The sequence below is a fragment of the Vipera berus genome (assembly GCF_964194415.1).
Source record: "Vipera berus genome assembly, chromosome: 3".
Taxonomy (NCBI): domain Eukaryota; kingdom Metazoa; phylum Chordata; class Lepidosauria; order Squamata; family Viperidae; genus Vipera; species Vipera berus.
The window spans coordinates 20,784,744-20,810,334 of NC_138204.1; the positions used below are offsets into that span (position 1 = coordinate 20,784,744).

General features: G+C 44.3%; 1 long non-coding RNA gene across 2 annotated transcripts; it reads right to left on the reverse strand.

Annotated features, from left to right (window-relative positions):
* Nucleotides 1–10,530: 10,530 nt before the first annotated feature.
* Nucleotides 10,531–25,450, reverse strand: LOC308665387. Of its 2 annotated transcripts, XR_014025894.1 has the most exons (4): nt 25,170–25,450; nt 24,786–25,030; nt 12,447–12,645; nt 10,531–12,317 (listed from the first exon to the last, which is right to left on the reverse strand). It is a non-coding gene; the product is annotated as an uncharacterized lncRNA (long non-coding RNA). The 2 variants fall into 2 exon arrangements; XR_014025895.1 differs by having other exon boundaries at nt 24,786–25,221.
* Between the last annotated feature and the right edge of the window lie 141 nt (nt 25,451–25,591).

The window sequence follows — 25,591 nt, forward strand, 5'->3', positions numbered from 1 at the left end:
GTTTTCACAATTATAGTGTATATCCATAATTCGTTGCCGTTATTTTGAACTTTTGTAAGGGATGCAAGAATATATCAGAAGTGTTCTAGGGGTGCAAGGTATAGAAAAGGTTGGGAGCCGCTGTGCTAAGGGTTGTTCCCAAAAGTGGTCGGCACCAAGACAAAAATTAAAGGTGAGTATGTTTACTATTTAATATTTTTTTCCTCCTGTCCCATTTAAAACCATCAACTGATGTCTACTTTACAGCACCCCTAAAGGTCTTCTAGGAGTGGTCATATTGAGTTTCCCATTACATTCTGAGTTGGATTCACACATGCCCTGTATCCACACGACATGTTTAACCAGGCCAGTGAAGTATTAGTGGTTGCACATGCATAACATGTTAAGCTTTGTATTTTTTTGCCAGGGGAGTGGGTTATGGCTGAGCTAATATCTATGAATTTAAGCCATCTGAAGGTTTATGGTTCAACATATGGTACCACCCAAGCAAATGGGTTACATTAGGAATCAGGTTTAGCATGTTACATGAGGACATTCATTGAAATCAAGATGATGCGTTAATGACTAATTAAAGTACCACTGATTTCAGTCACAGTTCTTTAAAACCTAAACCCAACCCAAATGACTGGCTGGGCTGACAGATTAATCCTAAACCCAGATTAATTAAACTTTATTGGCATGTGTACAAACAGCTGATCTCCAAACAAACCACATTGTGGACTAATGCGATGGCCTGGTTCACATGATATGCAGCTAGAATCTCTTATTCAGTGAACCACACATCATCCAATTCTGTTTCAGCCTAGCCTAGCATAACGTGCAAACATTGCCATAGTGTTATTGAAGTTTACCCACACTGGATGCATTTGCATTTACTCTGGTGAATTGATTGGTTACACAAACTTGAGCCCCATTAGGGATTCATTTCTGTCCTTCACAGAAAATAGATATGTTCCCCATCTAAGGAGAACGTTCATCTCTGTAGAATTGTCTTTATGGCCCATTATTGTCACTCCGTAGTTGGCACTTCACTGGTTGGGAATTCTTGGAGCTGTATTCCCAAGTTCTCCAAAAAGAAAAAAAAGTGCCAGATGGCTACAACACCCAATGGAGATTTGTTTGAACCAACTATTGCACAATTTCACCATATTTGATCATGTAGAATATTGCACGAGACATTTAGTAATCAGTCCGTGTTCAAAAGCAACATTGCTGCTCCCCTCCTTCATTTCACTTTATTCTTCCCTCGTTTAACAACTGTAGTGCTGGTAGAACATTTCAGAACATGAGGTTTTTTGCATTAATAGCTTACAGTATTGTTACACAAAGGCTGCCTGATTTGATTTCAGGTTCAGTTCTTTGGGAAAATCCCAATTCGCTCTCAGTGAGTCAGGACCTAATCTAGCCCAACACATTGTCCAGATGTGAAGCGAGATTCAGGGAATAAACAAAACCAAAACTTAACTCTATTGAGTCCAGTTTGAGAAAAAGGATGACTGACACGTATGGAACATCCTCCCAGGGAGTGTAAGATTTCAGTAAGGAAGCTATGGAAACAACAGAATAACAGAGAGTTGGAAGGGACCTTGTTCAACCCTCTGCTCAAGTAGGAAACCCTGTACCATGTTTTAAATATTTAAAGATTAAGTTATATATTCCAAACCAAAATGAAATAATGCTTACTAATTAACCTTGCCCCTACCAACAAGTGCTTTACATTTATTTTAGTTTCTGTTTATTTTGTATGGAGAAATACTTGTTCTTCTATATTCTGTATATCAACAGCAAATAAAAATGAAAATCTTTCAAAATCTACTTAGGGAATACTTTCTATTTAGTTCAGTAGCAGTCTAGCAAATCGCATTGCAACCAAAGATTTTACAATATCTCCCATCAGGTTTTAGTCGGTTATTCTTTGAAAATAAAGTAACCCAAACTTCCAGGTTCAGAACAAATCAGAGACTAGTTCTGATGAAGATTTCCTAATTTACAGAAGCTATCAAAAGTCTTCCAATTTCTCTCCTTGTTCTATATAAAAAATGGAATTTCAGAGAGTAGGCCTGTATATCATCACAGAGATTGGAAATAGTTTAAAATTCAGTTTAACTAAAGATACATTGGGAGATTTTTTTTTTCTAACACTGAAATCCGTTTATGACTATTTAAAAGTAAATATCATTGATGGAGTTTGCATAATGCACTAAACCACAGTTTGCTATCCATAATTTCTGAAAGAAACTACAATTACCTGTGTTTCACAGCTTGTAAGCTGTAAAACATTTACAACCACTGTAACTGGCTTCACACCTCATTCTATCACCCACCTTCTATCTCTGCATGTTGTGTAAAGCTACCCATTGAGTTCAGTGTGATTTTCCCCAGATTTACATGAGGTGGTATTATTATTATTATTATTATTATTATTATTATTATTATTATTATTATTATTATTGATTTCCTTGCATTTTCCTGCAAGGTCCATTTTTCCCCCCAGATCAACCAAGTATTGCAGAGGTGTCAAACTTGCAAGGTCACACGACATGTCGCGACGTATCACATTTTTTTTGCCATTGCCAGCAATGGGCGCAGTTTCACTATGATGCATCTAGCCCGTGGGCCGGCAGTTTGACACCCCTGGACTATTGATTCATTGATTGCATCAGGAATTGACTGACAGGCTTGTCACCCAAACCTGATACCATAGGCTGAGAGAGAGAAAGCAACTGGCCAAAAGTCACCCAGCTGGTTTTCCTGCCTACGGCAGAATTAGAACTCACAGTCTCCTGGTTTCTAGCCTGGGGCTTTAACTGCTAGACTAAACTGGCTCTCACTTACATGATCAAAGTTTGTGATATCTGTGAACATGGCTTTAGCTGATGTTTTTAAGTAGGTTTTTAAACTAATGGCTCCTTTCATTTACAAAGGAACTGATCTGGAGACACTAGTGAAAAACGGGGCATAAATCTGAATCCATTCCATTAAAGTGCGCCCCAAGAAAGAGATTGATTGAACAGAATCAGATTACATATTTTGATGTCTTCTAGAAAATGTGGGTTATAACACCTACAATTGCTCATCATTGGTCATGCTGTTGGAGCTATGGGATTTGAAGTCCAAAATGTTTGGCAGATATCAATTTGCTTATAAAGTCACAACTTGATGCCATTGAGTTCTACATGCTGGGATTTGCATTTTGACTACAGACACATTTGTTTTAACAATATCCCCTATGTACAAAGCCCTTATTATATATAGTTAAACTGAACATTCCAAATATACATGCGTAAGAGAACACTGTATTATTTCGTTCCATTGTTTTAACTGGGATGTAGTTATGACTGATTTTGTGGGCTTATCCCCTTAGTATAAATCAGCCTTTTATATTCTGGTACATTCCAGTGGTTTGAACTTCAACTCCCATGGTTCCTAGCCAGCAGAGCTAGAAGACATCAAGAGAAGGAAAGCTAAGTAAATATTTACTGGAATATCAACATATGACCACAAAATAATTGACATAAACACCAAGTGGAAAGCAAGTCAGGGACTTCTCCCAGGAGGATGATCACTAGAATAGTTATGGTACGGAAATGTCAGGAAGTCACAGTTATCTTTAGCAGTTTTCTCAATTCCCTACGTAATTTCAGCGAATCCTGACTACACAATTGAATGGAATTAAAAAAAAAAATCTGTGTCCATCCTGCATCTGAAGACTTAACAATATTTGGGTGGTGGGTCAGCCAATGACTTTTCAATATATTCCCGAAATGGTTGCCTGTCAAGTTATTTTGCCTTCTACACATTGTAATTAGGAGATTAAGAACTTGATTTATCCTGGGAGATGATTGTGAGGGTTTGCTGCCCTCTGCTGGAGACATAAAGAATATAAAATCTATAGTTGAACATTATTTTTGTTTATGGTTCCTCTTAAATGGCAGTGCTAAAATGCTGTTATCTAGCAAGGAGCTGGCTTAAAGTATTCCAGCAATAAAAAATACTGCCCACATTTCCAACCCTGGCAACAAAGCACAAGAAGCAGAAGGCAGTGGGAGAAAGCCACATTTGGTGTCAGTTCTTCATGTAGTAATCATCCTGGGGATCAAAGGACTGGCATTGGAGGAGCCATTCTCCTCCTTCCAATGGTCAGAAATCCAAGCTGGATGCTGAGTGCCTGGATTGCAGTCATGTAGCCAGGAAAGTGGAGGGACTGTGATGATCAGAACATCAAGGTTCTAAGGACTACTCATTCAGCCCTGTTGTAAATTTGGATGATTGCTGAACAAGTGGTTGTTAACTGAGGACCAGCTGTTATTAATTACACTTTACTGCCCCCTTGTGGTCAGTAGGTTATCAGCTGCTGCTGCTGCTTCTGCTGCAGAGTCTGTATAACTTAATGTGGACCTCCAAAGAGCTCAATGATGGTGAACCTTTTAGAGACCGAGTACCCAAACTGCAACCCAAAACCCACTTATGTATTGTCGGGTGCCAGGTGGGTGTGGCCCATTGGGTGGACGTGGCTGTGGTGGTAACAGCAGACTGGGTGGAACTAAAAAGTTCAATCAATTCCAACTTTGCAAGATTTTGTTTTCCCCACGAGAAGTTGAAATTGATTGATTGAATCTTTTTTTTTTGCACATGACAGCGGAGGCCTAAAGCGAAAAGGTTTTATAAAACCCAGCTGAAGGCCTAGGACTGGGGTGATGGCACATGTGCACACAGAGATGGCTCTGCATGCCACCTGTGGCAAGCATGCCATAGGTTTGCCACCACGGACCTAGTTTGTAGCTAACAAAATACAAAGGCTTCCATGCTGGCCTGTGCCCAAACTGTATTAATAGTTTTGGCCAAACTCTCACATGTTCAAAAGTTTGGTGGGCTTCGGAGAATACAGTTTAACACAGCATCACCCAACTAAGACTTCTATCAGAGGTGAGCTACATTTTAGAATAGATTTCTCCAGAACTTCCATTGCACTGGATTTTTATGTGGTCCCAAGCCTGTTCCCAAGAGCTGGGTCTAGTAGGATGGTTCCATCATTATCATGCTTCCCACAGTCTCCTAAACAGATTCCCTGGGGAACTATAAGGAGGGGACAATGGTTCTGCTTGGCTCAGATTATCTTATCTCCATGTGGATTCCATATTGTCCTAGTCAAGCTTTGAAGGTCAAAAAAGTCACCCAAGTTATACAGGCTAGCATTGCAGTGGCGAGCCCCAACTCTTGTTGAAAAAACAAATATATTGCCAGATAAGCTCTGGGAAATGCAGAGCATTAGCAATAACCATATCTACGCTCACTGTAGAAAAGGCTGTTTACACAACATACTGAAGCAGCCACATACATGGAATCTGCATCTACCTAATTTGAAAGCGTAGTTAGAGTATGATCTTGCCCATTGCATTGTTTATGGTTCAATATATCTTGCAAGCCCAGAAAATGGTTTAATTCAAGAACCGGATGATACATATTGCATGAAGATGACCTGAGTGAAGACAGGATGACTATTCTAAAGAAACTAAGGGAAACTAAAATAGATGGACAGGCAGACAGGCAGACAGACATTTGGTCCAAAACAAGTATATTTTGCTCAACTTTATGCTCCCTTGTAATAACAAAGTGCATGAAAGTGAGGATCTCGTTAGCAAATTCAAATAAAAATGAAACCCTATCTCACAACTGCTCTGTCACGATGAAATATTATTCTTCCATAGGATTCCACCCAAGATGAGAAATTCCATTTCAATCAATTAGTTTGCTTTCATCAAATAATAACGGCAGGCCCTTCCATGGACGTCCCCTTGTTCTGGAGAAGTTTGTGAGGCTCTAATGAGGTTGAGAACTAAGCTGGCGGTAGTATATTTTACCAGAAGGGTGACTCATGTCACACAGGTCTTGGCAGAAGACCCAAGTTAAGTGTATCAACCCATTTAGTATAGTGAGAAAGCAAAAAAGAATCCTATACTGCATCAGTCGTCTCCCGCATCAACAGGGACTGTGTCAGATGTTAAAGTTCCTGGACCATCTGATGACAACAGGATTCAAGTGCTATGGTTGGGCAACCAGGGCTTAGCCCGGTAGGTTTACTGGAAGGACAATAAGTATAGAACAGACAAAAGTATATACTGTGTTTGAATACTGCACCATTATGGATTCCTATTATAAATGAGAACCCACACCGCGACAATACTTAAAGCAAATGCTTGAACTATGGAAAATAATTTATCCAGATTCAAATATCACTCAACAATTAACAGACCAAAGGAAATTCATTGTCAGAAATAAAATATTTAATTACAGCAGCGAGACTTTTAGTAGCGCAATATTGGAAGAAGGAAGAACTGCCGACTATAGAAGAGTGGACTTTAAAAGTTTCTAACTTGGCGGAAATGGCAAAGATTTCAGCGTATTTGAAAGACCAATCGCAACAGAGATACATTGTGGAATGGAGGAGATGGATTGAATATATCCAGAATAAATATGGGACTAAAAAGTTTCATTTAGCATTTGAATAAGTAGTGGATCTATATGATGTATAATTAGTTAGTAGTTATTTTATTAATATTTTGACGATGGAGAGTTAAAGTGCGATAGAATTTAATGTTTTATTGTTGTTAGCATATTCTAGATTATGCTTGTTTGTATTTCTATACCCTGTATTCAGCTCTGGGAAGTCGGGGAGGGGGGAGGGGAGGGAGGGGTTGGGGAGAGGGGAGGGGGAGGAGGGGGGTTTTTTGTATCCAAAAATGTACTGTAAAACTTCTCAATAAAAAAAAGAAATAGAATATTTAGGGATGAGGAGTCAGAAGAGATTCAGATGAATTGTGAAAATGGAAAACCCCAAAACAATAGTGGTCATGGCGGTTCCAGTGGTTATCTGCACACTGCGTGCCATAGAAAAAATCTTGGTTGGTATTTATAAAATATGTAAATTCACAAAATTTATGTCAATTACAAAAGGCCACCCTATTTGGCTCCTCACATATACAGGTGGTCCTTGACTTACAATCATTCGTTCAGTGACCATTCAAAGTTACAACGGCACTGATAAAAGTGACCTTTGACCGTTTTTTACACTTATGACCATTGTAGCATCCCATGGTCAAGTGAACAAAATTCTGGCACGTGGCAACTGGCACGAACTTAGGAGAGTTGCATTGTCCCAGAATCATGCAGTCATCGTTTATAACCTTCCATAACCTTTGGACTCAAGCAGTCAATAGGGGAAGCCAGATTCGCGTAACAATCCCATGGTTCACCTAACAACTGCAGTGATTCGCTTAACAACTGTGGCAAAAAAGGTTGCAAAATGAAGCGCAATTCACTTAACAGCAGCCTTGCTCAGCAATGGAAATTGTGAGAACTACACCAATACATTATGACAACCTAGGTTCTTGGGAAGAACACGATGCTAAAGAACACCAGCTAAAGAATTGGCAACTGTGATTTCACCTTATTGTACATTGTAATAATAATAATAATAATAATAATAATAATAATAATAATAATAATAATAATAATAATAATAATAATAATAATAATAATAATAATAATAATAATAATAATAAAATAGTAAAACAGAATTGGCAACTGTGATTTCACCTTATTGTGCATTATAATAATAATAGTAAAACATAATGGTGATGTACGAGTTTGAGATTGTAACCAATTTGTATCCTACTTCAGGAGGCCTTTTTAGTCCATCAGAGACTGTTCCTAGAAGGAGATGAAGAAAAAATTTATACTCACTAATCTCTGGTCCCATTTTTGAAGAAACTTCTAATCTTACTTAGCAAAGAACAGAGATGAGAAACAGCCTGAATTTGCCTTTCCTAATCCCAGCTAACTCACCCACCCATCCTCCCTGCCTGGAGCTTTCCACTGACTGAGAGACTAATGCGCCTTCCCAATCTGGTGCTCTCCAAGTAAATTAAGAGTACAGTACATATTAGCCAGAAGTTTAGTCCCAACTAGGATGTATTGGAGCTGCCATATACCACCTCCTGCTATGACATAGCTTAGTCACTAGATGGCAGCCGAGACCAAAATCTGTTGCTTTTGTTGGTTAAAAAAAATGCAATGACTGAGAGCAGGGGTCCCCAAACCCCCCACCCCACCCCCAGTCCGTGGACCAGTATTGGGCTGCAGCGTGCCAGCAACCGCTCCTCACCCTACCCCATTCCTTTCCAATCATTTCCCTTTCGGTCCCCACTTCCTGAATGTGCTTCATTATTTATTTATTTCTAATGCATTCGATTTATAGGCCGCCTTCTTTTTAACACCGTGGAATTTTGCTCTGAGTGATGAAGTTGCTTGGATGAGCAACGAAACGAAGTTTGGTCTGGTTGTCATGATTCAACCTTTAGACACCGCAAATCTGCAGCTGGAATCTTTGTTTTTCTCTCTCAACTCAATGGGGGAGGCCATCCTCACTTCATGCCCATGGATGGCAACCTGGGACAGATAATAACAGCATCATATACAGTCAGCAGGACTGGACCGCTCACTGCGGGTGACAGATTATGGATTGGCGTGTGGCAAAATTCCATCAGGCTGTGAATTATGGGTTCTGTGGTGCCAGTATACCTCAAGAGTAAGTGGGGAGGATTGGTCTGTAGGACTTTGGCAGACCACCATTGGCAGAGTTGGCACAAACTGGTCCTCTTTTACAGATATTCTAGCCAATGGAAATAAAGTTGGTTAGAGATCATTGCTGAAGCACTTCTTGCTTAACAAATATTTATTTATAGGCACATGAGGGTTTCTTACCCACTTGCTCACTCTTACATGCACACACTTTCAATATTCAGGCGGGCCATGCTTTTAAGCGGGCCAAATATTCCTGGCTTCGTTTTTGAAATTGCAAAACATCACCCCAAGGTATTTATAGATATAATTCCAGCTCCAAAGACTTGGAGTATTTTCAGCAACTAAAGTAAGAAATACTGTGGCTGGTTGCAAATGAACTTTCAGCAATTTGAGCTTCTAACTGTTGTCTTTGTTGAATGGAATTTGCTGAAGTTGTTTTTAGTGTATTTTTCATGAAACTGATCTTTTTAATTCATCCCTGCATTCCCTTAGTAATGTTGTTTTTATGTTAGTAATAGAATTAATGAGCCAATCTAAGCTAGTGGTTAAGGCATCAGATTAGATGCTGGGAGACTATGAGTTCTAGTCCTGCTTTGGGCACAAAGCCAACTGGGCGACCTTCAGCCAGTCACTTTCTCTTAGCTCTAGGTAGAAGGCAACTGCAAAACACTTCTGAAAAACTTTGCCAAGAAAACTGCAGGGACTTGTCCAAGCAGTCTCTGCAAATCAAAAACAAGTGAATAGAAGGGAACAAAAAATTAGGATTTACTGTAGTTGTCTAGGACAGTGGTCCCCAACCTTTGGGGCACCAGAGATCAGTTCTGTGGAAAACAATTTTTCCACGGACTGAGAGGATGGGCTATCTAGATCTCATGCATGCACAGATGAAGCTTCACTGGTTGCACAGCCTGGGGGAGGGGGATGTTGGGGACCCCTAGTCTAGGACACTCACAGTTTCTCAGCTGAAACTATGGTTAAAACTGTCCATATATTGTGAAATTAAGGAGGTTTCATGGTGCTTTCTGACTGCTACTTGGTGTTCATGGATACGATCTGCCAGTCTTCTGCCTGTCTGTCCTACATAATGGATGTTATGGTCCTTACACTCTATGTCAGACATGTCAAACACAAGGCCCAGGGGCCGGATCCGGCCCGCAAAGTGGTTTCATGTGGCCCGCGAAGCCATCCTGGAAACAGTGAGGGAACGGCCCCCACTGCCTTGGCCCTGGCCCAGAGACCCTCCTTCTGCCAGAGACCCTCAGATCTGTCCCACTCCTGCCCAGGCCCCCATAGGCACCCTTGATGCGAACCATGTAGAGCTGACCACGCCCACACAGTAGGCCATATGCACTCTAGCCACGCCCATCCAGTAGGCCACGCCCACCCTGGCCATACCCACCCGGCCCCCTGAGGGTAACCGCAATGCTGATGCGGCCCTCAATGAAATTGAGTTTGACACCCCTGCTCTATGTTGTAGGTGACACCCATCCACCGGGTCTTTTGATTTACTTAAGATGTTTTGGAGGACTGTAGTTGTCGTTTGTGCTACAGTGATATTGTGTGATTGTAATTGTTGGCTGTTTCTGAGGTGTTCATGATGTGAGGCAGTGTTATCTTTTTCACATGTTGTGTTGGTTGTACTGCAGTGGGTTAAGTAGTCAGACACATTCTGATAATATTGTGTGGGTCTGAATTTTGTTGAAAGATATTGCATTGGTGGTCTGTTTTTGCTGTGTTCTGGGTTGCTGCAATGCACTTGTGCTCATCTGTATACCATTCTTACACAGAGGTAGAGGGTAGAATTACAATTATTGTGCCCTTTAACAGCCAGAAGGTGGCACTACTTGGCTAGCCCGGCCTGGATTCTAAAGCTGAACAGGATTGTGACTAGTTAGTCATGGAATGTGGGGGGGCTGGGTATCAAGTTCTTTGAGGCAAGCACACATATAAAAGAAGAATCACTTTATTGCTCCTAAGTAAAATACAGAATTTTGAAAGCCTGCTGAAGCAATCCTCCAGCTCAACTTACACCTATCACAACTAGAGCTGTGGTGGTGCAGTAGTTAGAATGCAGTATTGCAAGTTAATCCTGCCGACTGCCAGCAGTTCAATCCTCACTGGCTCAAGGTTGACTCAGTCTTCCATCCTTCCGAGGTCAGTAAAATGAGGACACAGATTGTTGGGGGCAATAAGCTGGCTTTATAAACCACTTAGAGAGGGCTGTAAGACACTGACAAGTGGTATATAAAACTTAGTGCTATTGCTAAAGCAAGGTTACTCTTAATCTTTTTCTCATACATCTGTACATGGGCAATTCCCTTGAAGCCCACCCACTCAGAATCTGCAGTTGCTCCAAAATAGCAACAGCAATAGCAATAGCAATGGTATTAGACTTATATGCCACTCCATAGTGCTTTATACTATGCTCAGTATTCTCTGAATGGTTTAAAACATCTGCATATTGCCCCTAACAATCTAGGTCCACATTTTATGATCTAAGAACAGGGGGTCTTCAAACTTGACCCTTTTATGACAGGGACTTCAACTTCCAGAATTCCTCAGCCAGGCACGCTGGCTAAGGAATTCGGGGAGTTGAAGTCCACAAGTCATAAAAAGGCCAAGTTTGAAGACTCCTGCCTTAGGATGGAAAGAATGCAGTAACGCTAGTAACAGGCATGCCTTGCTATCCCCATGCATGACATTGCTTTGTGCCTTGCTTTGCACTGGCTCCCTATAGGGCTTCTTGATATAAGCCTTGATATAGGGCTTCTTGATATAAGCCTTTTCTCAAGTGTTTTTTTCCCCAGAAGGCAACTGGACTTTCTTATTTTTTTTTCCTTTGAAAATATTTCGCATCCAAGAAGCTTCTTCAGATCTAGCTGAAGAACTTAAGTTTTTCAGGGACACCCCCCCCCAAAAAAATGCAGTTGCCTTTTGGAAAAATCACCTTTGGGACAACCATGACTTGGATGATTGAGAATTGCCATAGACATCTTGAGCCTTTATTAATTGAGCCATGATCTGATAAATTAATACAATTGTCTGAGTCCATACTATAGAGTAACCATCTTGGCTTTGTATAATTAGCCACAAAAGAGCCAACCACGTTACGGTAGTTGGGTTTACTGAGTAAAAGAAACCTATTTCAAAATGTATCACTTTGGATTGTAGTTCAGAGTGATTCTAAGTCAGCCAATACAGCTTTAAATAATGATTATGATTTTGCATAATGCACAAGTTGGCCACTATGATATGTTTACTGAACCCTGGTTACAAGACTGTGCCTTCACATAATAGATAAATATAACCCTCCACAGAAGTAAGGTACTCAATGCCCCGGACATAATTCATTTAGTAATCATCCTGAATTACTGTAGGTTGGGCTTACCTGGATGGGTGACTTTGGGCCAGTTACTCTCCCTCAGCCCAATTCACTTCACAGGGTTAACAATAACAATAATAATGTTGGAAGGGACCTTGGAGGTCATCTAGTCCAACCGACTGCTCAGGCAGGAAACCCTATACCAATTCAGACAAATGGCTGTCCAGTCTCTTCCTTTAAAATTTCCAGTGTTGGAGCATTCACAGCTTCTGGAGGCAGGTTGTTCCACTGATAAAATTGTTCTAACTGTCAGGAAATTCCTCCTTAGTTCTAGGTGGCTTCTCTCTTTGGTTAGTTTCAATCTGTTGCTTCTTGTCCTGCCTTCAGGTGCTTTGGAGAATAGCTCGACTCCCTTTTTTGTAGGTGGTTGTTGTGGGGAAAATAGGAGGAAGAAAGAACATTAAGTATATTCACCAACTTGTGCTATTTTTAAAACTAACAGAGGTGGAATAAAAAAAAGGTCTAAAAAAAGTAATCTTACAGTTGCTTTGTCTATCAAAAGACTTTTTTCCACTCTCCATTCCATACAGCAGGGATCAGTCATACCAAATACTGTGGCGTGATTTTACAGGCTGAAGTCTTCAAGTTCTCCAACTCATGCTGAAACAAAGCCCACAGTGATAGATGTGTCTGAATGAGCCTTTTGTTGTGTCTATTTGAGCTGCCCACTTCACTGAATTCTACAGGGAAAGAGCAGAATTTTCTCCCCTTAATGTCTGTTGCTTCTTCCATTAAGTCATCAGAATCACATCATTTTTTAAAAAAAATATGCACCATCAAGTCAACTCTAGCAACCCCATAGTTTCGCTCCATGAAAACTGGCTAGGCATCCTGTTAAATATAAGTATTGGGGAAAGTGCTGATATTTTTTCAATTTCATTCACTTGGAAAGCTAGCAAATGGGAATTTGTCCAACGTATGACCATTAATGATGGTTCAAAGTTACAGTGGTGCTGAAAAAAAGTCACTTTTGTCCAGTCCTCACATTTATGACCATTGCAACGTCCCTATGATGATATGCTAAAAAAATTGGGCACTTAGCAACTGGCATGTACTATGACAGTTGCAGGCTCTTGAGGGTTACGTGATCACTATTTCCAACCTTCCCAGGGGCTTCCATCAAACTAGGCCAGTGGGGGAAGCCAGATTCACTTAACAACTGAATGATTCGCTTAACAACTGCAGCAAAAAGACCTGTAGCAAAATCAGGCATGGTTCACTTAACAACTGCATCATTTAATGAGAGACATTCTAGTCCCAACTGTGTCCCCCCTCAGCACTCCTCCAGGACAGAGAACACCAATAGCAGAATGGGTATGTATATGTGGTAAAGAAGAAGGCGAAGATATTTCACGTTTTATTGTACTGAGTTATACCGAGGTTATAGGTCAGCGTACATTCTCCCCTTATTAGAGAGATTGCCAGGGAGGGCAGACAATTTTTATGTAGGCTTTCTCCTCCAGGACTCAAACCCTTCTACCACACATGCAGTAGCAAAATTCTGCGTTGCTGCAATGCCCACGAGAAAAATTATAGTTGTCAACTTGGGCTAATTTTTTGGAGATCTCTCTAACCATTTTTGGAACATTATATTTACTCACAAACTTATCGGCTTCCCACTCACGTAAACTAGGGGGTGACCCTAACATTTTGAGAACATGTATTTTCTTAACAGGGATGTTATCATTTATTATTAATGTCAGTACTATTTTTTTTAATATATTGTAAAAAGTGACGTCTATTGCTGGTCTATGACCATAATAAAGTTATATTCTATTCTTCCCAACTGTGTCATAAATCAAGACCATTTGTATGGCCTATTGTTGCTCTGAAACAATTACTATGAGATCCATGGAGTCTGCAAAGTCTGTCTCACCTGATTGGTCGGGGTACTAAGCAACTCCTCCCCATCATTTCCAGAATGAATTTCTGCTTCTCTGTGGATAAAAGCACTTCTCGATTATAGAATACGTCAGTTTGATCCACAGGCATCTTAAGCAGAAGAGCTTTGATAGTCAAGGCTCCTTGTGGCTAGCAGAATGAGAAATAATTTAGAAAGTGTCTCAATGACTCTACAAACTTTAGGGCAAGGCAGTAGAAGTAGGAGATATTTAAATATACTTCAAATGTTCTCCAGATATTCAAGTATTTGCAAGAAGTTTTCACTCTGCCTTTAGAGCTCAATGAAATCTGTTTCCAACAGCATGCAATAGCATATTCTTGATCAAATTAAACAAGACACAAATCATGAATGGGCAGCCACATGAATTAATTTTAAAAAATCAAGCAAGTTGTTCAACTTGGCCTTAGTTTCCATATTTTGTGTTTCCAAATACACTGAAAATAATTGTTATTCAATTTTTATATATTAAATGTATTTCCTACTTTAGCTCCAGGAGCTCGGTAGTTTATAAAACTTGCCTCTCATTTTTTTTTCTTACAGTGTGACACTGTGAGATAGTTTGGATTGAAACAGAACAATCGGCCCAAATTTGTGCAGTTAATTTCCATGGGCTCAACCCTGGACTTCCTTAGTCGTGTGGAATACTTCCAGTGTGCTAGGCAAAATGTCAGCATTAACTCTGTAGTTGTATGCAGATACATCAAATTCTTTGGAGATAAAGCGGGACACAAATATAATAGTTTATTTAAGTCTTGTCTGCTAACGAGTAGGCTGGCTTGGTCGCTCAACAGTGCGACACTGGTGAAGTGGGCACAGCAGCGCCTGCATTTTCTGTGTCGCATGAGAAAAGCACATTGTCCTTCCGCTGTCCTTACCACTTTCTATAGAGGGACGATTAAGAGCATCCTGTCATATTGCATTATAATCTGCTTTGGAAGCATCACTGCTTCAGACAGGAAGGTGGTGCAGAGAGTTGTAAAGATGGCAGAAAAGATTGGCAGTTACCTCCCTTCCATCCAGGACATAGCATATAAACATTGCTTGAGCAGGGTCCACAGGATTGTCTGGGACACTACACATCCTCGTCATGACCTACTTTCCTTGTTACCTTCTGGGAGGAGGGGAATCCGTGGTATCTGAAGCAGAACATCCAGATTCAGTCACAGTTTTGTTCCATACAGTATTAACCTTGTGAACTCTCAAGCTTCATCCTTCCGTTATATATTCAAGATGGACAGTGATTAATATTTATATGTATTTATACGTAAGGGTGTAAGTATATACATATGTTGTATATAGCATGGTTATGTGTGTTATGTATGTGCATTTCATTTTTAATGTGTGCCAGGGTGTCCACAGTAAAAAATGACAATAAAGGTCATCTTATTTTATCTTATCTAGACACTAGGAAATTTGGTAAGATGGCCACCTACACAGGAAGCTTCTCTTTAATAAAGAATAACAATTTGCGTATGTTGTTTCAACCACAGTGGATGTCAAGATTATCAGAGCAACCAGGAATACACAAAATCTCAGTTGTAACGAAGAACTCCTGATATGTTCTCAATGCATGATTGAAAGAATACTCTCTACCTGACTTGAGAGGAGCTATATCAAGATGCCCTCATTTAAATATGCAAGCAACAGAAGCTCTAGAACAGGGGTAGGATCGATGGCCCCTTTATGACTTGTGAACTTCAGCTCCCAGAATTCCTGAGCCAGTATGGCTGGACTCAGGAATTCTGGGAGTTGAAGCCCACGTCAAAAAAGTGACATCATTCCCTACCCTTGCTCTAGATCAGACATGTCAAACTCGCGACATCACGTGATGTCGTGCGACGTATCGGAACTTTTTCCCTTCGACGGCAATGGGATGGGCGCGGTTTCTTTGTGACGCTCCGGCCCTCGGGCCGGCAGTTTGACACCCCTGCTCTAGATAAATACACTTAACTCTACCTCATGGATGTCAAACCCGATAAGTGTCATGAAACGTATCGTGTTTTTTGCCTTAGCGGAGCCGGGGTGGGCATGGCCTGCACGTGATGCATCTGACCCACGGTCACCAGTTTGACACCCCTGCTCTACCTCCCAAACTTCAGAGCTAGCACTCTCTGCAAGCAATTGTCACAGAAGTCTGCTTTTCTTAACTGTCATCTCCAGCTAGATCGCTATGTTGAAAAATCACTTACACACAGGGGTGGGATTCAAATATGTGAACAACCGGTTCTCTGTGTGGATGCTGCTTTCAGAAGTTCATTCTGGGCCTGGGCAACCAAAAATTAGTTATCAGTTCTGCGAAAGTGGTGCGAACTGGCTGAATCCCACTACTGCTTACATATCTTTCCTGATGTTGTACTGCTGAACTGAGCAGTTCAAACAGCAACCAAGAAAAACAGAATGAAAAGGAAATCTTCTGTTCAAGCCTCAGGCCAAACTTCTGAGACTTTTAAGCCCATCCCAGGGAAAACCATTTTAACCCTTGTTATGTATGCAGGCATCTGCATAGCAACAGCCCTCAGGGGGCGTTGGCCTGGACAGTTTCGGCGGGAAACCTAGGGCCAACCCCATTGGCTGTTAGCTTGCCTGGCCAGGTATATAAGGAGGCCAGGTAGCCCTCATTCCTCAGTTCACTTCCCCTTCCAATAAAGAGCTGAACTCACACACCGGCTGGCGTCTCTCTTGCGTCGGACCCACTACACAATAGTGGCGACAAAGGTGGGATTGCTGCTGACCAAGAGCTGAAGTCACTGGGGAAACGCTCCGCGAGCTGAAGGGAAAGGCATTTTTCCTTCTTCCCCCCACGACCGCCAGCCGAACCGGCAACGCCAAGCGCCACATCCACGACCAACGGCCGCCATGGCTAGAGCCGGACAACCCCGCGAATTCAAGACCCGCCGCCCCGAAACCTGGACCCGTTACCTGGCTCACGTTGAACTGTACATGCGGTTCAATCAGATATCCGAGGACGGTGCAAAGGCGGCCGCCCTGCTCTGCCTTGGGGGACCAGCGCTGCTGGAAGTCGCCGCGAACCTGTTCCCCCAGGAGGCCATCAACAACGTCGCGTACCGAGACCTCGTGGCCAGGCTCAACGCACATTTCAAGCCCCGGCGCTCCAAGGTGGCCGCACGGTCACAATTCGAGAAAAGGGACCAGCGCCCCGACGAGACCGGTGCCGACTTCCTCGCCGCCCTGCGGGAAGCTGCCGTCGCTTGCAGGTTCACAAATTTGGAGGAGCGACTACGGGACCGGCTGATTTGCGGCCTACGCGACAGGCGGTTGCAGGAGCGCCTGTTCGAAAGAGAGGAGGTCTCTCTCCAGGAAGCCGAGGACGCCATCCTAGCCCACGAAGCGGCCTGCGGGGCCGTCCAAGCCTGCCAGGAAACCCGGCCCGGCAACCAGGCAACCAGCGTCCACCGGCAAGGGGCCACAGAGGAGGACGACCTGAGCATCGACCTCCTCCAGCGGAGGTCGACCCCCGACCAGCGAGCCAGACGCCCAGACAGGACCAGGCCTCCCAGCAACACCGCCATTCCCCAGAGGTGTGCAGGGTGTGGTGGGAACCACGTGTGCAGCCTCTGCAAGTTCCGGTCCGCCACGTGCCGGGCCTGCAAGAAAACAGGCCACATAGCCGCCGTCTGCCGTAGCCGCCGCCCCCGAGAGGAGATCCACGAGCTGCAGCCGGAGGAACCGCCGTTCGAAGGTACTGGGGCCCCCACCAAAACAAAAATTGGCTATGTCGAGAGCCGGCTGGCCATTAACCATACGGGTAGCCGCCGGCTGCTCAAACCCAAAATTAGATTAACAATCCGTTTGCAAGGTGTCCCTTGCAGCATGGAGCTTGACTCCGGATCAGCGGTCTCGATTATCTCGGGCGAGACCCTTAACCACATAATTAGCCGGAGCAAGCAACGGATTAAATTACGGCCTACTAAATTAACCCTGACCGATTTTCAGAATTCGCCGGTCAAGGTGAAGGGGGAGGCCACCATTTCAGTGGGCTTTAAGGGTCGCGAAGGGCACCTGGATGTTGTAGTGGTAGAGGGCCGCAGAGCCAGCCTGGTCGGGCTGGACTGGTTTGAGGCCCTGGGAATCTCAGTATCCGGGATCCATCGGATCCAGGGGGACTCCGTTGAGGCCGTTTGCCGGGAGTTCGCCGACGTCTTCGACGGGTCATTAGGCAAGTACACCGGGGCCCCCATATCGTTCAAGCTTAACTCGAACGTCTCCCCCGTTAGGGTCCGGCCGCGGCGAGTCCCGTTTGCGCTCAAACACAAAATCGAGCGCGAACTAGACAAGTTGGTGGCCCAGGGAATCTTAGAGCCTGTAGATGGAGGGGAGTGGGAAACCCCCATTGTGACCCCCCTCAAGCCCAACGGGGAAATAAGGATCTGTGCCGACTATAAGTGCTCGGTGAACCGCGCCCTAAACCCGCACGCTTACCCGGTTCCCGCGGTCAGCCACGTTCTCGCTTCCCTCCAAGGCGGCGCCATTTTTGCAAGGCTCGATCTTGCACAGGCGTACCAGCAACTCACGGTCACTAGGGAAACAGCTGACATCCAAACCATAGTAACCCATAGGGGGGCGTTCTGGGTGAACAGGCTGCAGTTTCGAGTCAGCGTTGCTCCCGGCATTTTCCAGGAGGTTATGGAAAAGACACTCAAGGGCATTCCAGGAGTCTGCCCCTATTTTGATGACATCCTGATCGCAGGAGCATCAGCAGAGGAACTGGCAGGGAGGCTTAGGGAAGTGCTGGCAAGGCTGCGCACAGCTGGCCTCAAACTCAAAAAGGAAAAATGCAGCATAGGCGTTCCTTCCACAGAATTTTTGGGGTTCAGAGTAGACGCCAGGGGAATCCACCCCACAGAATCCAAGGTGAGGGCCATCAAACTAGCACCCACACCCAAGAACAAAGCAGAGCTTCAGGCATTCCTGGGTCTGCTGAATTTCTACCATACATTCCTCCCACACAAGGCAGCCATCGCTGAACCGCTCCACAGGCTGCTAGATAAACAGGCAACATGGGCCTGGACGGCCACCCATGATCAGAGCTTCAAGGCCCTGAAGGCATTGCTGTCGGACAAGTCCACAGTAACCCATTTCATCGAGTCCAAGCCCATTTGTATCGCCTGCGATGTATCCCCTTATGGTGTGGGCGCTGTCCTAAGCCACCTTGAGCCCAACGGGGCACAAGTCCCCATAGCATACTATTCTAGGACACTGTCTGGAACAGAAAGAAACTATGCCCAAATAGACAAAGAAGCCCTGGCAATCGTGGCAGGAATCAAGAAATTCCACGATTACTTATATGGCAGGGAGTTCACTGTCTTCACGGACCACAAACCACTCCTGGGCCTGTTCACCACAGACAGGCAAACCCCCCAGATTCTGTCCCCCAGGATGCTCCGGTGGTCCATCTTCCTTGCAGCATACAATTGCAAGCTGGTACACAAGCCAGGGAAGGAGATGGGCCACGCAGACGGTCTAAGTAGGCTCCCCCTAGACACACACAACCCAGACCCAGCACCAGCCACACAGATCCTAGCCCTGCAGGAACTACCCGAGTGCCCAGTTCTTGCCAAGGACATTGCCAACCACACAGCCACAGACAACATCATGGGCAGGGTGCACTCATGGGTTTGCACAGGGTGGCAGGACAAATCCCCAGGACCAGAGTTTCAGGCCTATTTCATTAGACGCGATGAAATCTCCACACACAAAGGGTGCCTCCTTTGGGGTAGCAGGGTCATCATTCCACCCGCACTACGCGCCAGGGTATTGACTCCTTACACGAAGGGCACCCAGGGGTGGTCAGGATGAAGGCACTGGCTAGGAGCTACCTCTGGTGGCCCGGGTTGGACAAGGAGGTTGAGGATCGGGTCAAGGCCTGTTATACGTGCCAGAGATCCAGGCCAGAAGTGCCACATGCACCAGTACACCGGTGGGAGGCCACACACACGCCATGGTCCCGCATTCACATTGACTATGCGGGGCCATTCCAGGGTCAACTATTTTTAGTAGTGGTGGACAGTCACTCCAAGTGGTTAGAGGTAGTCTCTGTCCCCAACATGACCTCGGGGAGGACAATCCAGGTGCTCAGAGCTCTCTTTGCCACACACGGCCTCCCCGACGTAATTGTGTCTGATAATGGGCCTCAGTTTACTGCTGCTGATTTCCAGGCGTTCTTGAAGGCGAACTGGATTAGGCACGCCACCTCTGCGCCTTTCCATCCATCTACCAACGGGCAGGCCGAACGGATGGTAAGGACGACCAAAGACGCACTCCGCCGCATCATCAGCGGGGACTGGCACCACAGACTGGCCAAATTTTTACTAGCCCAACACACAACACCATGCGTGGCTACCGGCAAGAGCCCAGCAGAACTGTGATGGGGACGGCGCCTCATCACCAAGCTGGACCGCCTACACCCAGACCGGGTAGCAGCCGAAACCGGTAGGGCAACATCACCATCATCACCATCACCACCAGCATCACTACCATCACCATTGCCATCATCATCCACACACAGGGTCCTCAACCTGGGGGACCTGGTCTGGGCAAGGAACTATGGGGCTGGACATCCTTGGGTTCCGGGGACAGTGGTCGGGAAAACAGGACCCCTTTCGTACATTGTAGGGGTGGAGGGGGACAGACGCATAAGGCGACACATCAATCAGCTCAGAGGAAGAGTCCCTGAGCACGTCACACACGCCCCTGAGCGCGTCACACACGTCCCTGAACTCAACGCACACGATCAACAGGAGGACCACACTCCAGGAGGGGTCAACCCAGCTGAGGATGTCACAGGGCAGGGACCAGAGGAGGAGGACTTCCTGATGCCGGCTCCTTGCAGCCCTGCACAAAGGCCTCAGGAACCCATGGTCCAAGCCCAGGGGCCAAGCACACCCAGACGATCCACCCGTCCACACAGGACACCAGCCTACCTGTCGGACTATGTGTGCAAGTGATCCTCACACAAGGACACCACTGTTTTTTTTATATATATACTCATAGTTATAGTAGTTGCATGTTGTTGTTGTTATGTGGGTCTTCTCTAAGGGGGGAGGGGTGTTATGTATGCAGGCATCTGCATAGCAACAGCCCTCAGGGGGCGTTGGCCTGGACAGTTTCGGCGGGAAACCTAGGGCCAACCCCATTGGCTGTTAGCTTGCCTGGCCAGGTATATAAGGAGGCCAGGTAGCCCTCATTCCTCAGTTCACTTCCCCTTCCAATAAAGAGCTGAACTCACACACCGGCTGGCGTCTCTCTTGCGTCGGACCCACTACACAATAACCCTTCCTTGATATTCTTCCTTGACCTTTAGAGTTACACTTCAATCCACTGAGAAGTTTACTGCAGGATCTAATAAATTTCAGAGCTTCATTGTGCAAACTTGTAATTCTGAGTTGACTTGGCAGTCTGCCTTTTCTTCGTGAGTTCCTTCTAGGCTTTCTGCAGCTGAATTCTTATTTCTAAAACTGACTTTCCTCTTTTAAAGCTGTGTGCAACAAATGCTCTGTCATGATTAGCCATGATTTACTTAGCTCTCTTTCCTGCTCGGTCTCTTTCTCACTGCTCCATTGCGTGGAGGGGAGGGGGGAGGATATCACAGGTCGTCATCAGCTTACAACTATTTTTGTTTAATGGCCAGTTGAAATTGCACCAACACTGAAATTTCTTACATGTCTGTCCTCCCACTTACAAGCATTGCAGCATTCCTACAATCGAAATTTGGCAATTGGCATGTGTTTACATTGGTTGTAGCATCCTGGTGTCACATGAGCCTCATATGCAACCTTCCCAGCTGGCTTCCAACAAACAAAATCAATGGGGGAAGCTGGAGCCCATGATGCACCTAGCAGGAATTTGCTTAACAAGCTTGGCAAAAAAGGTCATAAAATCAGACAAGACTCTCTTTAACAACCGCCTTGCTTAGCATTGGAAATGCAGGCCCCAACTACGGTTTACTACCTGTAAAGCATAATTAACAAAACAGCTTGCTCATACTAATCCATTTTCCCTTTCTAAGAGTTAAATAGGGACGCGGTGGCTCAGTGGGTTAGGACGCTGAACTTGTTGACCGGAAGGTCGGCAGTTTGGCGGGTCGAATCCCGAGTGCTGCGTAGCAGAGTGAGCGCCTGTTACTCATCCCAGCTTCTGCCAACCTAGCAGTTCGAAAGCATGTCAAAATGCAAGTAGAAAAATAGGGACCACTACGGTGGGAAGGTAACAGCGTTCCGTGCGCCTTTGGCGTCTAGTCATGCCGGCCACATGACCACGGAGACGTCCTCGGACAAGCGCTGGCTCTTCGGCTATGAAACGGAGATGAGCACCGGCCCCTAGAGTCGGAAACGACTAGCACGCATGTGCGGGGGAACCTTTACCTTTTACTTTAAGAGTTAAATATAACTTCTGCTAACTTTTCCCAGATCAGTTTTTATAATTCTGTCATGTGCTCAAGTCAGTCATGTAAGAAGGAAAGAGGGTGTGAGAGAGTGGGCGGTGTGCATAAGATTAAAAAGAGTGCGGAGGCTTGCTTTTATGAAATAAATGCGAGTGATAAAAAGAGGCAAAAAACGTATTGCTACAACTCTCTATGTGACTAGATCATTAAATAAGAGTCTGAAATTGTGTACTATCATAAAGACCCTGGTGGCATCTTTTCTAACAAGTTTTATGAAGATCTCCTTCATTATTTAATAATATGCAGCAACCAAATAACCACACGTAAGTTACATTAAACATGCCTTCAGGAGCAACTTATTTAGGGCTACCATATCTGGGCTACAAAGCTCCCAACACTCAGAGCAAATGGTAAGGATATTGCCATGACTGAATGAGAAGTGGTAACTCAATCAAGTCTTTTTCAGGTGACTGCCCTCTGGCTGTGTTGGACTTCATTTCCTCTTACAGGTAGCCCTCATTTAACAACCACTTGTTCAGCAACTGTAAAGTTATGATGGTGCAGGATGAAACTTATGATCCATCCTCATAGTTGTGACTGTCATAGCCTCCCTGTCAATTGTCCATTGGTGGATCCAGAAAAAGAAACTCCTGGGACATTGTTTTACCAAGAGTATAAACTTTACTGAATAAACCATATTGGCACAGTTGAAGTGAAACCAGCTCTAGGTTTCCCATGCAAAAGCCAGCATAGTTAATCTCTTTCCCTGTGGGCCACCCACAGTCCATTATGTCCACCAATCAGTTCTGTTCATTTTGTTATGGGAAACCAATGAGCCACGCTAGTCCACCTGCTCGATGTGTCCTTGGGTTGGGCCCTCTCTCTTGGGAAGACATGATGCCCTGATGCAACTGCACTCCACTCTTGCATTCCATCCCCCTCCTCCTCCTCTTTTGTCAAGCTGTGAGCAAAGCAGAATATAGGCGAAAGTGCAAAACAGTCTATATAATCCCATAGTATCACATGATCACTATCCAAGCGCTTGGCAACTTGTTTGTAATCCCAACAAAGTTTCCCCCAGGCAAATAATTTCCATTTGCAACCTTCATTGCTGCCTTTTGACAAGCCAAGAGAATGGGGAAGCCAGCAGGAAGTTGCAAGATGTGATCATGTGACATCATGCCTAACAATGTAGGACACATTGAACTGCAACGGGAATTGCCGCAAGTGACAATGTAAGTCAATGCAGTCGTGTGACATCACTCTTTATGACTCTGTTGCTTAGCAATGGAGTTGCTGGTCCCAATTACCATTGTTAAGCAAGGACTACCTGCATTTCCCAGCTGGGAATTAATGAAATTCTGTGCCTCTTGGAAGCAATAGGTAGGGAAGGCAGCGCTATCCAGAACTATTAATAATACAGGAATGGTTTTTGTGTTATTTGCCTGTAGTTCTTTGAAAATGAGGATTTAGTACTTCTTGTCAAATATCTGGCTCTCTGATGAATGAAGGTTTTGGCCAAAGAAAATGGATTAAATATAGGCCTTAATTGATTTATTTATGTATTAATTTGTTCAATACAATTTAGAAGCCACCTCACTCCACACAACTTTTGGCAGCTTACACTTTAAAAGCAGGAACTATCTGAAAAACAAAAAGATCTTCCTTGCAATTGTGGTCAGATTGGTTTTACACTGTGCACATTTGGTTTTGGTTTAATGCCTGAATTTGACCACTGTGATTTATAAATCATGGTTTATACAGGTAGTCCTCGACTGACTGTTCAAAGTTACAACAGCACTGATAAGTGACTTATGATCATTTTTCACACAACTGTTGCAGCATCCCCATGGTCATGTGATCAAGATTCAGATGCTTGGCAACTGACTCATATTTATGACCGTTGCAGTGTGCCTGGGTCCCATGATAACCTTTTGCGAATAACTGAGCCCAAAATTTCTATTGTTAAATGAAACACTTGATAAGTGAGTTTTGGCTCATTTTACCACCTTTCTTGCCAGAGTTGTTAATTGAATCAGAGCAGTCATTAAGTTGCACAGTTGTAAAGTGAATCAGGCTTCCCCATTGACTTTGCTAGTCGGAAGGTCAGAAAAGGTGATCACATGACCCCAGGACACTGCAAGTCATAAATATGAGTCAGTTGCAAAATGTCTCAGTTTTGATCATGTGACCATGGGGATGCTGCAACAGTCATAAGTGAAAAATGGTCATTAAGTCACTTGTTTCAGTGCCAATGTAACTTCGAACAGTCACTAAAAAAATTGTTGTAAGTTGAGGACTACCTGTAGTAGCCACCCAGTCCCTTGGTTGAGTTGGGTGGCTATAGAAATTTAATAAATAAATAAATCCAGAAATAAGTACTCTGTTTTTTGCTTCCCAGTCTAATTTCAAAAGCACTTGGTTGATCTTGGCTGATTTCAGTAAGATTAGAACTGGGTTGGAGGCCAGCAGGAAATCCCAGGGCCGAGGAATTAAAAACACCAGCATTTCCTTACCACTGTTAAAATGACTCCTGGATGTATCCTGAGATCATCAGGAGTTGAACTCGACTCCAGTCAGATTACTTTTATCCATCTTCTCAGAAATCAAACGCGGCTCCTGATCATCACAAGCTGTACATTGTGTCCCAAGTTCAAATCCCATCTAAATTTTAAACATCACTCAGCAGCTGGAGGCTCATTGCACCCTCAGGGTTGTTTAGGATGAAATTTAGGGCAAATTACTGGAACAACCTTGAGCTCTAAAAGGGAAAGGAGGAAAGTTCAAATAGGACATTTTTACAGAAACAAAAATTACCGATGCGTAATTATTACCGTATTTTTACGAAATGCAATCGCACTCAGGTTTTTGTTTTATGATTTCATTATTTCACAAGTTACCGTAGTGGATTTTACTGCTGTTGTGAGCCGCCCAGAGTTGGCGTTTAACATCGACGGCCATAGATAGACATCTATTAAATAAAGAAATAAAAAATAAACTTCCTTCATCCCCAGGGAAGGCACACTTGCAGTTTTTTTTTCCTACACGTCCGTGCAAAATGAAATCGGAGGGCAACGCTTTCAGATTTCCCATCCCGGGTTTGCACGGCCTGGCTTTGAAGCCCGACAGACACACCGAGGGTCTAACGTGCTCACCGCCGCGCATGAGCCGCCCCCGCGGAGTCCACGGCCAGGCCCGGGACCTACGTAACCCGCTTAGGGTCGAGTTAAAACCAGGGCGGAGCTCCGCTCTTCGGCGCTCGCCAGAGAGGTGGGCGGAGCCGATGGCCTACGGTTCGGGCGTTCGCCTATTGGCTGAAGCG